Source organism: Marmota flaviventris, unplaced genomic scaffold, assembly GCF_047511675.1.
Source record: "Marmota flaviventris isolate mMarFla1 unplaced genomic scaffold, mMarFla1.hap1 Scaffold_588, whole genome shotgun sequence".
NCBI lineage: Eukaryota > Metazoa > Chordata > Mammalia > Rodentia > Sciuridae > Marmota > Marmota flaviventris.
This window is the reverse complement of record NW_027288387.1, coordinates 1-15,000: the sequence shown is the minus strand read 5'-3', so window position 1 is coordinate 15,000 and position 15,000 is coordinate 1. Positions and strand designations below refer to the sequence as shown.

Sequence of the window (15,000 nt, the reverse complement as noted above, 5' to 3'; positions counted from 1 at the left end):
GTCCTGCGCGCACTTCAAGGGTGATGTGTGAATCCACTCTTACATCCATGGGAAGTTAGATGGGAGATGAGAGAACCTGTGACTGCCCAGTCTCCAGGCTACCATGGACCTGGTGACTTGCAGCCCAGAGTGAGTTGGCTGGGGTTGGGTGGGGGGTAGAGGGGTGAGTGTGTGTCTCTGTGTGTGTGTGTGTGTGTTTGTGTGTGTGTGTGTGTGTGTGTGTGTGAGAGAGAGAAAGAGAGAGAGAGAGAGAGAGAGAGGAGAGTCAAGGCCAGAGAGGGATTGAGTGGGAGATGGAGACAGGGATGCCTCCTCACAGGCCAAGAGAGGCACAAGAGAGAAGGAGAGATGGATGAACAGGGACCCACAGAGACATCTGCTGCTCCGATGAGAGTGAAAGGGAGAGACAGGCAGAGAGAGAGATAGACTCAGGGGGACCCTCACGGAGGAAGGCGGTGGGGAAGGAGGTAGAGACACAGGAGGGACCTTGCGGAGGTGGTGCAAAGAGAGAAGGACCCAGGCAGAGACGCTCGATGGACTCTCCCACTCCCAGGATGTGGGTGTCAAGGTTCTGCTTGTGTGGCAGGAACGGGTGAGGGAGCGGGCCCCGCGGGTGGGCCCCGTGTTCTGGGGAAGGCGGGTGTCGCCCCCCCACACACCCCATCCTCCAGGCCGAGGGGTGGGGGGGTCGGTCTGGGTGCACATGGAGGGTCGTGGCCTGGACCTGGCTCGGCTCAGCGGGGTCTCATGGAGTGAGTGTCCTAGCGTCCCTGGGGAGAGCCAGGCCTGTGGGCCTTGTTGCAGGCGCTGGGCGCTGGTCGTCGGGAGGCCAGCCGCAGGCCTGAAGGGACAGCGACCGGCAGCCCAGGGCTGCGCCTGCGCCCTGGCCCGAGGGCCCGGGGGTCACGGCCTGTCTCTCGGGGCCACGCAAGTTAAAAGTGTGTGTGGGAAGGGGGCGCAAAAGCCTACAGCACCCGGTATTCCCAGGCGGTCTCCCATCCAAGTACTAACCAGGCCCGACCCTGCTTAGCTTCCGAGATCAGACGAGATCGGGCGCGTTCAGGGTGGTATGGCCGTAGACGGGGAGGGCCGCCCGGGGGCGCCTCAAGAGCCTGCTCCGGGTTCCACCCTTCAGTCCAGGGGACGGGAGGGGAGTGGAGGGGGGAAATCGGAGGGGGTGGTCGCAGGGGGCCTCCCTCGCCCGCCCCACAACAGCGCAGCCCAACCCAACTCAACTCAAGGCTGGGGGCTCTCACGCTCCGCTCCGACCTGACTCCACCGGGCAGCGGCCCAGGGGTCCTGGGAGACTGGGACTGGCTGAGTCCCGCCTCCAACACCGCCCCTCTCCACCTGGCTCCACCTACCGCGAGCCCCACCAAGCGCCCGCAGGGATCGCACCGCCGCGCCCCGGCCTGGCGTGGCCTGGCGTGGCCTGGCCTCCACCGCCGCTCCTCGCCAAGGCCCAGGCCTCCCGCGACCCCAACCCCCCCACGGACCCCCGGCCCCCCACCGCCACGCCCACCCCGCCTTTCGCCAGGCGGAGAAGCCCAGAAGCCCTGGCCGTTTCAGTGTCCCGCGCGCGCGAACCTAGCCTAGCCTAGCCCGGAGCCCAGAGAGCCAGGGGCGGAGAGGCAGGCGGGCACCCCCCTCGGACACCCCAGGGACCCTGACACAGGCCCAGCGCCCCAGGCGGAAATGCAGTCCGACTGGGCAATGGCCAGCCGCCGGCCACACACGTCCCCTGAGCGTGCCTGGCGAGTGGAGCCACGCACAGGGAGGGCAGGAGGGAGGAACACACTCAGGGACTCAGGGAAAACCGGGCAGAGGGTGGCCGGGGGCAGCGGCCCGCTGGCTCCCAGTCAGTCAGTCGCCCGGCCAGGCTCAGAAGTGCGCCGCTGGGGTCGTGCCTCGCCCTGAGTTTCGGGCCCACTCTGCAAAGCCACCGCAGTCACCCCCTTCGGACCCAATGCCAAGGTCGGAGGGCTCTGCGCCTTGTTGGTACCAGTCAACGACCAGCACGTGCACAGCACCGCCCTGAGGAAGGGCATAGACCCCTCTGTCCAGTGTCCAGGAAAGGACCGCCTGTGGAAGAAGCACCCTGATTCAAACCCCTGTGGGAGCTTAGTCGGCGGCCTCACCAGACGGAAAGCCCCCTCCCCTGCAAGCATTGCAGGGGGGAGAGGGGGGAGGGAGGGGAGCGGTGGTTGCGTTGCGGGGACACGCGCCCACCGGGTCGTCAGGCCCTGCGTCTTGTCCTGTCCTCTGCAGGTGGACCGGTGACCGCGACCAAGGGGCCTCTGCTTCCCTGTCCCCACCGGCCGGGCTTCAACTCCTCTTGGCACCTGGTCCTCCATGGCAACCCCCTGGCCCCGAACCGCTTGCCTGCTCTGAAGGCTGCTTCCTCCTCTTTCAGGAGCGCCTGCCCTCTTTTGCCATCTGCTCTCTTGCTTGGCTCTCAGCGCAGACTCCTAAGACCCTGTGGCCTCCTCGGCCCTCTCTCAGCCTCTGCTGAGCACACACCCTGAAGTCCTGCGCGCACTTCAAGGGTGATGTGTGAATCCACTCTTACATCCATGGGAAGTTAGATGGGAGATGAGAGAACCTGTGACTGCCCAGTCTCCAGGCTACCATGGACCTGGTGACTTGCAGCCCAGAGTGAGTTGGCTGGGGTTGGGTGGGGGGTAGAGGGGTGAGTGTGTGTCTCTGTGTGTGTGTGTGTGTTTGTGTGTGTGTGTGTGTGTGTGTGAGAGAGAGAGAGAGAGAGAGAGAGAGAGAGAGAGAGGAGAGTCAAGGCCAGAGAGGGATTGAGTGGGAGATGGAGACAGGGATGCCTCCTCACAGGCCAAGAGAGGCACAAGAGAGAAGGAGAGATGGATGAACAGGGACCCACAGAGACATCTGCTGCTCCGATGAGAGTGAAAGGGAGAGACAGGCAGAGAGAGAGATAGACTCAGGGGGACCCTCACGGAGGAAGGCGGTGGGGAAGGAGGTAGAGACACAGGAGGGACCTTGCGGAGGTGGTGCAAAGAGAGAAGGACCCAGGCAGAGACGCTCGATGGACTCTCCCACTCCCAGGATGTGGGTGTCAAGGTTCTGCTTGTGTGGCAGGAACGGGTGAGGGAGCGGGCCCCGCGGGTGGGCCCCGTGTTCTGGGGAAGGCGGGTGTCGCCCCCCCACACACCCCATCCTCCAGGCCGAGGGGTGGGGGGGTCGGTCTGGGTGCACATGGAGGGTCGTGGCCTGGACCTGGCTCGGCTCAGCGGGGTCTCATGGAGTGAGTGTCCTAGCGTCCCTGGGGAGAGCCAGGCCTGTGGGCCTTGTTGCAGGCGCTGGGCGCTGGTCGTCGGGAGGCCAGCCGCAGGCCTGAAGGGACAGCGACCGGCAGCCCAGGGCTGCGCCTGCGCCCTGGCCCGAGGGCCCGGGGGTCACGGCCTGTCTCTCGGGGCCACGCAAGTTAAAAGTGTGTGTGGGAAGGGGGCGCAAAAGCCTACAGCACCCGGTATTCCCAGGCGGTCTCCCATCCAAGTACTAACCAGGCCCGACCCTGCTTAGCTTCCGAGATCAGACGAGATCGGGCGCGTTCAGGGTGGTATGGCCGTAGACGGGGAGGGCCGCCCGGGGGCGCCTCAAGAGCCTGCTCCGGGTTCCACCCTTCAGTCCAGGGGACGGGAGGGGAGTGGAGGGGGGAAATCGGAGGGGGTGGTCGCAGGGGGCCTCCCTCGCCCGCCCCACAACAGCGCAGCCCAACCCAACTCAACTCAAGGCTGGGGGCTCTCACGCTCCGCTCCGACCTGACTCCACCGGGCAGCGGCCCAGGGGTCCTGGGAGACTGGGACTGGCTGAGTCCCGCCTCCAACACCGCCCCTCTCCACCTGGCTCCACCTACCGCGAGCCCCACCAAGCGCCCGCAGGGATCGCACCGCCGCGCCCCGGCCTGGCGTGGCCTGGCGTGGCCTGGCCTCCACCGCCGCTCCTCGCCAAGGCCCAGGCCTCCCGCGACCCCAACCCCCCCACGGACCCCCGGCCCCCCACCGCCACGCCCACCCCGCCTTTCGCCAGGCGGAGAAGCCCAGAAGCCCTGGCCGTTTCAGTGTCCCGCGCGCGCGAACCTAGCCTAGCCTAGCCCGGAGCCCAGAGAGCCAGGGGCGGAGAGGCAGGCGGGCACCCCCCTCGGACACCCCAGGGACCCTGACACAGGCCCAGCGCCCCAGGCGGAAATGCAGTCCGACTGGGCAATGGCCAGCCGCCGGCCACACACGTCCCCTGAGCGTGCCTGGCGAGTGGAGCCACGCACAGGGAGGGCAGGAGGGAGGAACACACTCAGGGACTCAGGGAAAACCGGGCAGAGGGTGGCCGGGGGCAGCGGCCCGCTGGCTCCCAGTCAGTCAGTCGCCCGGCCAGGCTCAGAAGTGCGCCGCTGGGGTCGTGCCTCGCCCTGAGTTTCGGGCCCACTCTGCAAAGCCACCGCAGTCACCCCCTTCGGACCCAATGCCAAGGTCGGAGGGCTCTGCGCCTTGTTGGTACCAGTCAACGACCAGCACGTGCACAGCACCGCCCTGAGGAAGGGCATAGACCCCTCTGTCCAGTGTCCAGGAAAGGACCGCCTGTGGAAGAAGCACCCTGATTCAAACCCCTGTGGGAGCTTAGTCGGCGGCCTCACCAGACGGAAAGCCCCCTCCCCTGCAAGCATTGCAGGGGGGAGAGGGGGGAGGGAGGGGAGCGGTGGTTGCGTTGCGGGGACACGCGCCCACCGGGTCGTCAGGCCCTGCGTCTTGTCCTGTCCTCTGCAGGTGGACCGGTGACCGCGACCAAGGGGCCTCTGCTTCCCTGTCCCCACCGGCCGGGCTTCAACTCCTCTTGGCACCTGGTCCTCCATGGCAACCCCCTGGCCCCGAACCGCTTGCCTGCTCTGAAGGCTGCTTCCTCCTCTTTCAGGAGCGCCTGCCCTCTTTTGCCATCTGCTCTCTTGCTTGGCTCTCAGCGCAGACTCCTAAGACCCTGTGGCCTCCTCGGCCCTCTCTCAGCCTCTGCTGAGCACACACCCTGAAGTCCTGCGCGCACTTCAAGGGTGATGTGTGAATCCACTCTTACATCCATGGGAAGTTAGATGGGAGATGAGAGAACCTGTGACTGCCCAGTCTCCAGGCTACCATGGACCTGGTGACTTGCAGCCCAGAGTGAGTTGGCTGGGGTTGGGTGGGGGGTAGAGGGGTGAGTGTGTGTCTCTGTGTGTGTGTGTGTGTTTGTGTGTGTGTGTGTGTGTGTGTGAGAGAGAGAGAGAGAGAGAGAGAGAGAGAGAGAGGAGAGTCAAGGCCAGAGAGGGATTGAGTGGGAGATGGAGACAGGGATGCCTCCTCACAGGCCAAGAGAGGCACAAGAGAGAAGGAGAGATGGATGAACAGGGACCCACAGAGACATCTGCTGCTCCGATGAGAGTGAAAGGGAGAGACAGGCAGAGAGAGAGATAGACTCAGGGGGACCCTCACGGAGGAAGGCGGTGGGGAAGGAGGTAGAGACACAGGAGGGACCTTGCGGAGGTGGTGCAAAGAGAGAAGGACCCAGGCAGAGACGCTCGATGGACTCTCCCACTCCCAGGATGTGGGTGTCAAGGTTCTGCTTGTGTGGCAGGAACGGGTGAGGGAGCGGGCCCCGCGGGTGGGCCCCGTGTTCTGGGGAAGGCGGGTGTCGCCCCCCCACACACCCCATCCTCCAGGCCGAGGGGTGGGGGGGTCGGTCTGGGTGCACATGGAGGGTCGTGGCCTGGACCTGGCTCGGCTCAGCGGGGTCTCATGGAGTGAGTGTCCTAGCGTCCCTGGGGAGAGCCAGGCCTGTGGGCCTTGTTGCAGGCGCTGGGCGCTGGTCGTCGGGAGGCCAGCCGCAGGCCTGAAGGGACAGCGACCGGCAGCCCAGGGCTGCGCCTGCGCCCTGGCCCGAGGGCCCGGGGGTCACGGCCTGTCTCTCGGGGCCACGCAAGTTAAAAGTGTGTGTGGGAAGGGGGCGCAAAAGCCTACAGCACCCGGTATTCCCAGGCGGTCTCCCATCCAAGTACTAACCAGGCCCGACCCTGCTTAGCTTCCGAGATCAGACGAGATCGGGCGCGTTCAGGGTGGTATGGCCGTAGACGGGGAGGGCCGCCCGGGGGCGCCTCAAGAGCCTGCTCCGGGTTCCACCCTTCAGTCCAGGGGACGGGAGGGGGGTGGAGGGGGGAAATCGGAGGGGGTGGTCGCAGGGGGCCTCCCTCGCCCGCCCCACAACAGCGCAGCCCAACCCAACTCAACTCAAGGCTGGGGGCTCTCACGCTCCGCTCCGACCTGACTCCACCGGGCAGCGGCCCAGGGGTCCTGGGAGACTGGGACTGGCTGAGTCCCGCCTCCAACACCGCCCCTCTCCACCTGGCTCCACCTACCGCGAGCCCCACCAAGCGCCCGCAGGGATCGCACCGCCGCGCCCCGGCCTGGCGTGGCCTGGCGTGGCCTGGCCTCCACCGCCGCTCCTCGCCAAGGCCCAGGCCTCCCGCGACCCCAACCCCCCCACGGACCCCCGGCCCCCCACCGCCACGCCCACCCCGCCTTTCGCCAGGCGGAGAAGCCCAGAAGCCCTGGCCGTTTCAGTGTCCCGCGCGCGCGAACCTAGCCTAGCCTAGCCCGGAGCCCAGAGAGCCAGGGGCGGAGAGGCAGGCGGGCACCCCCCTCGGACACCCCAGGGACCCTGACACAGGCCCAGCGCCCCAGGCGGAAATGCAGTCCGACTGGGCAATGGCCAGCCGCCGGCCACACACGTCCCCTGAGCGTGCCTGGCGAGTGGAGCCACGCACAGGGAGGGCAGGAGGGAGGAACACACTCAGGGACTCAGGGAAAACCGGGCAGAGGGTGGCCGGGGGCAGCGGCCCGCTGGCTCCCAGTCAGTCAGTCGCCCGGCCAGGCTCAGAAGTGCGCCGCTGGGGTCGTGCCTCGCCCTGAGTTTCGGGCCCACTCTGCAAAGCCACCGCAGTCACCCCCTTCGGACCCAATGCCAAGGTCGGAGGGCTCTGCGCCTTGTTGGTACCAGTCAACGACCAGCACGTGCACAGCACCGCCCTGAGGAAGGGCATAGACCCCTCTGTCCAGTGTCCAGGAAAGGACCGCCTGTGGAAGAAGCACCCTGATTCAAACCCCTGTGGGAGCTTAGTCGGCGGCCTCACCAGACGGAAAGCCCCCTCCCCTGCAAGCATTGCAGGGGGGAGAGGGGGGAGGGAGGGGAGCGGTGGTTGCGTTGCGGGGACACGCGCCCACCGGGTCGTCAGGCCCTGCGTCTTGTCCTGTCCTCTGCAGGTGGACCGGTGACCGCGACCAAGGGGCCTCTGCTTCCCTGTCCCCACCGGCCGGGCTTCAACTCCTCTTGGCACCTGGTCCTCCATGGCAACCCCCTGGCCCCGAACCGCTTGCCTGCTCTGAAGGCTGCTTCCTCCTCTTTCAGGAGCGCCTGCCCTCTTTTGCCATCTGCTCTCTTGCTTGGCTCTCAGCGCAGACTCCTAAGACCCTGTGGCCTCCTCGGCCCTCTCTCAGCCTCTGCTGAGCACACACCCTGAAGTCCTGCGCGCACTTCAAGGGTGATGTGTGAATCCACTCTTACATCCATGGGAAGTTAGATGGGAGATGAGAGAACCTGTGACTGCCCAGTCTCCAGGCTACCATGGACCTGGTGACTTGCAGCCCAGAGTGAGTTGGCTGGGGTTGGGTGGGGGGTAGAGGGGTGAGTGTGTGTCTCTGTGTGTGTGTGTGTGTTTGTGTGTGTGTGTGTGTGTGTGTGAGAGAGAGAGAGAGAGAGAGAGAGAGAGAGAGAGAGGAGAGTCAAGGCCAGAGAGGGATTGAGTGGGAGATGGAGACAGGGATGCCTCCTCACAGGCCAAGAGAGGCACAAGAGAGAAGGAGAGATGGATGAACAGGGACCCACAGAGACATCTGCTGCTCCGATGAGAGTGAAAGGGAGAGACAGGCAGAGAGAGAGATAGACTCAGGGGGACCCTCACGGAGGAAGGCGGTGGGGAAGGAGGTAGAGACACAGGAGGGACCTTGCGGAGGTGGTGCAAAGAGAGAAGGACCCAGGCAGAGACGCTCGATGGACTCTCCCACTCCCAGGATGTGGGTGTCAAGGTTCTGCTTGTGTGGCAGGAACGGGTGAGGGAGCGGGCCCCGCGGGTGGGCCCCGTGTTCTGGGGAAGGCGGGTGTCGCCCCCCCACACACCCCATCCTCCAGGCCGAGGGGTGGGGGGGTCGGTCTGGGTGCACATGGAGGGTCGTGGCCTGGACCTGGCTCGGCTCAGCGGGGTCTCATGGAGTGAGTGTCCTAGCGTCCCTGGGGAGAGCCAGGCCTGTGGGCCTTGTTGCAGGCGCTGGGCGCTGGTCGTCGGGAGGCCAGCCGCAGGCCTGAAGGGACAGCGACCGGCAGCCCAGGGCTGCGCCTGCGCCCTGGCCCGAGGGCCCGGGGGTCACGGCCTGTCTCTCGGGGCCACGCAAGTTAAAAGTGTGTGTGGGAAGGGGGCGCAAAAGCCTACAGCACCCGGTATTCCCAGGCGGTCTCCCATCCAAGTACTAACCAGGCCCGACCCTGCTTAGCTTCCGAGATCAGACGAGATCGGGCGCGTTCAGGGTGGTATGGCCGTAGACGGGGAGGGCCGCCCGGGGGCGCCTCAAGAGCCTGCTCCGGGTTCCACCCTTCAGTCCAGGGGACGGGAGGGGGGTGGAGGGGGGAAATCGGAGGGGGTGGTCGCAGGGGGCCTCCCTCGCCCGCCCCACAACAGCGCAGCCCAACCCAACTCAACTCAAGGCTGGGGGCTCTCACGCTCCGCTCCGACCTGACTCCACCGGGCAGCGGCCCAGGGGTCCTGGGAGACTGGGACTGGCTGAGTCCCGCCTCCAACACCGCCCCTCTCCACCTGGCTCCACCTACCGCGAGCCCCACCAAGCGCCCGCAGGGATCGCACCGCCGCGCCCCGGCCTGGCGTGGCCTGGCGTGGCCTGGCCTCCACCGCCGCTCCTCGCCAAGGCCCAGGCCTCCCGCGACCCCAACCCCCCCACGGACCCCCGGCCCCCCACCGCCACGCCCACCCCGCCTTTCGCCAGGCGGAGAAGCCCAGAAGCCCTGGCCGTTTCAGTGTCCCGCGCGCGCGAACCTAGCCTAGCCTAGCCCGGAGCCCAGAGAGCCAGGGGCGGAGAGGCAGGCGGGCACCCCCCTCGGACACCCCAGGGACCCTGACACAGGCCCAGCGCCCCAGGCGGAAATGCAGTCCGACTGGGCAATGGCCAGCCGCCGGCCACACACGTCCCCTGAGCGTGCCTGGCGAGTGGAGCCACGCACAGGGAGGGCAGGAGGGAGGAACACACTCAGGGACTCAGGGAAAACCGGGCAGAGGGTGGCCGGGGGCAGCGGCCCGCTGGCTCCCAGTCAGTCAGTCGCCCGGCCAGGCTCAGAAGTGCGCCGCTGGGGTCGTGCCTCGCCCTGAGTTTCGGGCCCACTCTGCAAAGCCACCGCAGTCACCCCCTTCGGACCCAATGCCAAGGTCGGAGGGCTCTGCGCCTTGTTGGTACCAGTCAACGACCAGCACGTGCACAGCACCGCCCTGAGGAAGGGCATAGACCCCTCTGTCCAGTGTCCAGGAAAGGACCGCCTGTGGAAGAAGCACCCTGATTCAAACCCCTGTGGGAGCTTAGTCGGCGGCCTCACCAGACGGAAAGCCCCCTCCCCTGCAAGGCATTGCAGGGGGGAGAGGGGGGAGGGAGGGGAGCGGTGGTTGCGTTGCGGGGACACGCGCCCACCGGGTCGTCAGGCCCCTGCGTCTTGTCCTGTCCTCTGCAGGTGGACCGGTGACCGCGACCAAGGGGCCTCTGCTTCCCTGTCCCCACCGGCCGGGCTTCAACTCCTCTGGCACCTGGTCCTCCCATGGCAACCCCCTGGCCCCGAACCGCTTGCCTGCTCTGAAGGCTGCTTCCTCCTCTTTCAGGAGCGCCTGCCCTCTTTTGCCATCTGCTCTCTTGCTTGGCTCTCAGCGCAGACTCCTAAGACCCTGTGGCCTCCTCGGCCCTCTCTCAGCCTCTGCTGAGCACACACCCTGAAGTCCTGCGCGCACTTCAAGGGTGATGTGTGAATCCACTCTTACATCCATGGGAAGTTAGATGGGAGATGAGAGAACCTGTGACTGCCCAGTCTCCAGGCTACCATGGACCTGGTGACTTGCAGCCCAGAGTGAGTTGGCTGGGGTTGGGTGGGGGGTAGAGGGGTGAGTGTGTGTCTCTGTGTGTGTGTGTGTGTTTGTGTGTGTGTGTGTGTGTGTGTGAGAGAGAGAGAGAGAGAGAGAGAGAGAGAGAGAGAGGAGAGTCAAGGCCAGAGAGGGATTGAGTGGGAGATGGAGACAGGGATGCCTCCTCACAGGCCAAGAGAGGCACAAGAGAGAAGGAGAGATGGATGAACAGGGACCCACAGAGACATCTGCTGCTCCGATGAGAGTGAAAGGGAGAGACAGGCAGAGAGAGAGATAGACTCAGGGGGACCCTCACGGAGGAAGGCGGTGGGGAAGGAGGTAGAGACACAGGAGGGACCTTGCGGAGGTGGTGCAAAGAGAGAAGGACCCAGGCAGAGACGCTCGATGGACTCTCCCACTCCCAGGATGTGGGTGTCAAGGTTCTGCTTGTGTGGCAGGAACGGGTGAGGGAGCGGGCCCGCGGGTGGGCCCCGTGTTCTGGGGAAGGCGGGTGTCGCCCCCCCACACACCCCATCCTCCCAGGCCGAGGGGTGGGGGGGTCGGTCTGGGTGCACATGGAGGGTCGTGGCCTGGACCTGGCTCGGCTCAGCGGGGTCTCATGGAGTGAGTGTCCTAGCGTCCCTGGGGAGAGCCAGGCCTGTGGGCCTTGTTGCAGGCGCTGGGCGCTGGTCGTCGGGAGGCCACCGCAGGCCTGAAGGGACAGCGACCGCAGCCCAGGGCTGCGCCTGCGCCCTGGCCCGAGGGCCCGGGGGTCACGGCCTGTCTCTCGGGGCCACGCAAGTTAAAAGTGTGTGTGGGAAGGGGGCGCAAAAGCCTACAGCACCCGGTATTCCCAGGCGGTCTCCCATCCAAGTACTAACCAGGCCCGACCCTGCTTAGCTTCCGAGATCAGACGAGATCGGGCGCGTTCAGGGTGGTATGGCCGTAGACGGGGAGGGCCGCCCGGGGGCGCCTCAAGAGCCTGCTCCGGGTTCCACCCTTCAGTCCAGGGGACGGGAGGGGGGTGGAGGGGGAAATCGGAGGGGGTGGTCGCAGGGGGCCTCCCTCGCCCGCCCCACAACAGCGGCAGCCCAACCCAACTCAACTCAAGGCTGGGGGCTCTCACGCTCCGCTCCGACCTGACTCCACCGGGCAGCGGCCCAGGGGTCCTGGGAGACTGGGACTGGCTGAGTCCCGCCTCCAACACCGCCCCTCTCCACCTGGCTCCACCTACCGCGAGCCCCACCAAGCGCCCGCAGGGATCGCACCGCCGCGCCCCGGCCTGGCGTGGCCTGGCGTGGCCTGGCCTCCACCGCCGCTCCTCGCCAAGGCCCAGGCCTCCCGCGACCCCAACCCCCCACGGACCCCCGGCCCCCCACCGCCACGCCCACCCCGCCTTTCGCCAGGCGGAGAAGCCCAGAAGCCCTGGCCGTTTCAGTGTCCCGCGCGCGCGAACCTAGCCTAGCCTAGCCCGGAGCCCAGAGAGCCAGGGGCGGAGAGGCAGGCGGGCACCCCCCTCGGACACCCCAGGGACCCTGACACAGGCCCAGCGCCCCAGGCGGAAATGCAGTCCGACTGGGCAATGGCCAGCCGCCGGCCACACACGTCCCCTGAGCGTGCCTGGCGGTGGAGCCACGCACAGGGAGGGCAGGAGGGAGGAACACACTCAGGGACTCAGGGAAAACCGGGCAGAGGGTGGCCGGGGGCAGCGGCCCGCTGGCTCCCAGTCAGTCAGTCGCCCGGCCAGCTCAGAAGTGCGCCGCTGGGTCGTGCCTCGCCCTGAGTTTCGGGCCCACTCTGCAAAGCCACCGCAGTCACCCCCTTCGGACCCAATGCCAAGGTCGGAGGGCTCTGCGCCTTGTTGGTACCAGTCAACGACCAGCACGTGCACAGCACCGCCCTGAGGAAGGGCATAGACCCCTCTGTCCAGTGTCCAGGAAAGGACCGCCTGTGGAAGAAGCACCCTGAATTCAAACCCCTGTGGGAGCTTAGTCGGCGGCCTCACCAGACGGAAAGCCCCCTTCCCTGCAAGCATTGCAGGGGGGAGAGGGGGGAGGGAGGGGAGCGGTGGTTGCGTTGCGGGGACACGCGCCCACCGGGTCGTCAGGCCCTGCGTCTTGTCCTGTCCTCTGCCAGGTGGACCGGTGACCGCGACCAAGGGGCCTCTGCTTCCCTGTCCCCACCGGCCGGGCTTCAACTCCTCTTGGCACCTGGTCCTCCATGGCAACCCCCTGGCCCCGAACCGCTTGCCTGCTCTGAAGGCTGCTTCCTCCTCTTTCAGGAGCGCCTGCCCTCTTTTGCCATCTGCTCTCTGCTTGGCTCTCAGCGCAGACTCCTAAGACCCTGTGGCCTCCTCGGCCCCTCTCTCAGCCTCTGCTGAGCACACACCCTGAAGTCCTGCGCGCACTTCAAGGGTGATGTGTGAATCCACTCTTACATCCATGGGAAGTTAGATGGGAGATGAGAGAACCTGTGACTTGCCCAGTCTCCAGGCTACCATGGACCTGGTGACTTGCAGCCCAGAGTGAGTTGGCTGGGGTTGGGTGGGGGGTAGAGGGGTGAGTGTGTGTCTCTGTGTGTGTGTGTGTGTTTGTGTGTGTGTGTGTGTGTGGAGAGAGAGAGAGAGAGAGAGAGAGAGGAGAGAGAGAGAGAGAGGAGTCAAGGCCAGAGAGGGATTGAGTGGGAGATGGAGACAGGGATGCCTCCTCACAGGCCAAGAGAGGCACAAGAGAGAAGGAGAGATGGATGAACAGGGACCCACAGAGACATCTGCTGCTCCGATGAGAGTGAAAGGGAGAGACAGGCAGAGAGAGAGATAGACTCAGGGGGACCCTCACGGAGGAAGGCGGTGGGGAAGGAGGTAGAGACACAGGAGGGACCTTGCGGAGGTGGTGCAAAGAGAGAAGGACCCAGGCAGAGACGCTCGATGGACTCTCCCACTCCCAGGATGTGGGTGTCAAGGTTCTGCTTGTGTGGCAGGAACGGGTGAGGGAGCGGGCCCCGCGGGTGGGCCCCGTGTTCTGGGGAAGGCGGGTGTCGCCCCCCCACACACCCCATCCTCCAGGCCGAGGGGTGGGGGGGTCGGTCTGGGTGCACATGGAGGGTCGTGGCCTGGACCTGGCTCGGCTCAGCGGGGTCTCATGGAGTGAGTGTCCTAGCGTCCCTGGGGAGAGCCAGGCCTGTGGGCCTTGTTGCAGGCGCTGGGCGCTGGTCGTCGGGAGGCCAGCCGCAGGCCTGAAGGGACAGCGACCGGCAGCCCAGGGCTGCGCCTGCGCCCTGGCCCGAGGGCCCGGGGGTCACGGCCTGTCTCTCGGGGCCACGCAAGTTAAAAGTGTGTGTGGGAAGGGGGCGCAAAAGCCTACAGCACCCGGTATTCCCAGGCGGTCTCCCATCCAAGTACTAACCAGGCCCGACCCTGCTTAGCTTCCGAGATCAGACGAGATCGGGCGCGTTCAGGGTGGTATGGCCGTAGGCGGGGAGGGCCGCCCGGGGGCGCCTCAAGAGCCTGCTCCGGGTTCCACCCTTCAGTCCAGGGGACGGGAGGGGGGTGGAGGGGGGAAATCGGAGGGGGTGGTCGCAGGGGGCCTCCCTCGCCCGCCCCACAACAGCGCAGCCCAACCCAACTCAACTCAAGGCTGGGGGCTCTCACGCTCCGCTCCGACCTGACTCCACCGGGCAGCGGCCCAGGGGTCCTGGGAGACTGGGACTGGCTGAGTCCCGCCTCCAACACCGCCCCTCTCCACCTGGCTCCACCTACCGCGAGCCCCACCAAGCGCCCGCAGGGATCGCACCGCCCCGCCCCGGCCTGGCGTGGCCTGGCGTGGCCTGGCCTCCACCGCCGCTCCTCGCCAAGGCCCAGGCCTCCCGCGACCCCAACCCCCCCACGGACCCCCGGCCCCCCACCGCCACGCCCACCCCGCCTTTCGCCAGGCGGAGAAGCCCAGAAGCCCTGGCCGTTTCAGTGTCCCGCGCGCGCGAACCTAGCCTAGCCTAGCCCGGAGCCCAGAGAGCCAGGGGCGGAGAGGCAGGCGGGCACCCCCCTCGGACACCCCAGGGACCCTGACACAGGCCCAGCGCCCCAGGCGGAAATGCAGTCCGACTGGGCAATGGCCAGCCGCCGGCCACACACGTCCCCTGAGCGTGCCTGGCGAGTGGAGCCACGCACAGGGAGGGCAGGAGGGAGGAACACACTCAGGGACTCAGGGAAAACCGGGCAGAGGGTGGCCGGGGGCAGCGGCCCGCTGGCTCCCAGTCAGTCAGTCGCCCGGCCAGGCTCAGAAGTGCGCCGCTGGGGTCGTGCCTCGCCCTGAGTTTCGGGCCCACTCTGCAAAGCCACCGCAGTCACCCCCTTCGGACCCAATGCCAAGGTCGGAGGGCTCTGCGCCTTGTTGGTACCAGTCAACGACCAGCACGTGCACAGCACCGCCCTGAGGAAGGGCATAGACCCCTCTGTCCAGTGTCCAGGAAAGGACCGCCTGTGGAAGAAGCACCCTGATTCAAACCCCTGTGGGAGCTTAGTCGGCGGCCTCACCAGACGGAAAGCCCCCTCCCCTGCAAGCATTGCAGGGGGGAGAGGGGGGAGGGAGGGGAGCGGTGGTTGCGTTGCGGGGACACGCGCCCACCGGGTCGTCAGGCCCTGCGTCTTGTCCTGTCCTCTGCAGGTGGACCGGTGACCGCGACCAAGGGGCCTCTGCTTCCCTGTCCCCACCGGCCGGGCTTCAACTCCTCTTGGCACCTGGTCCTCCATGGCAACCCCCTGGCCCCGAACCGCTTGCCTGCTCTGA

At 66.7% G+C, this 15,000-nt stretch overlaps 6 non-coding genes across 6 annotated transcripts; all 6 read right to left on the bottom strand.

The window, feature by feature from the left end:
- Nucleotides 1-962: 962 nt before the first annotated feature.
- On the bottom strand, nucleotides 963-1,081 carry LOC139704422 (5S ribosomal RNA). Its single transcript, XR_011706339.1, has one exon. It is a non-coding gene; the product is annotated as a 5S ribosomal RNA (ribosomal RNA).
- A 2,403-nt stretch (nucleotides 1,082-3,484) lies between these two features.
- Nucleotides 3,485-3,603, bottom strand: LOC139704433 (5S ribosomal RNA). Its single transcript, XR_011706350.1, has one exon. It is a non-coding gene; the product is annotated as a 5S ribosomal RNA (ribosomal RNA).
- Nucleotides 3,604-6,004: 2,401 nt separating this feature from the next.
- LOC139704432 (5S ribosomal RNA) lies at nucleotides 6,005-6,123 on the bottom strand. The gene has a single exon (XR_011706349.1). It is a non-coding gene; the product is annotated as a 5S ribosomal RNA (ribosomal RNA).
- A 2,403-nt stretch (nucleotides 6,124-8,526) lies between these two features.
- Nucleotides 8,527-8,645, bottom strand: LOC139704431 (5S ribosomal RNA). The gene has a single exon (XR_011706348.1). It is a non-coding gene; the product is annotated as a 5S ribosomal RNA (ribosomal RNA).
- A 2,403-nt stretch (nucleotides 8,646-11,048) lies between these two features.
- LOC139704430 (5S ribosomal RNA) lies at nucleotides 11,049-11,167 on the bottom strand. Its single transcript, XR_011706347.1, has one exon. It is a non-coding gene; the product is annotated as a 5S ribosomal RNA (ribosomal RNA).
- A 2,404-nt stretch (nucleotides 11,168-13,571) lies between these two features.
- LOC139704421 (5S ribosomal RNA) lies at nucleotides 13,572-13,690 on the bottom strand. The gene has a single exon (XR_011706338.1). It is a non-coding gene; the product is annotated as a 5S ribosomal RNA (ribosomal RNA).
- Between the last annotated feature and the right edge of the window lie 1,310 nt (nucleotides 13,691-15,000).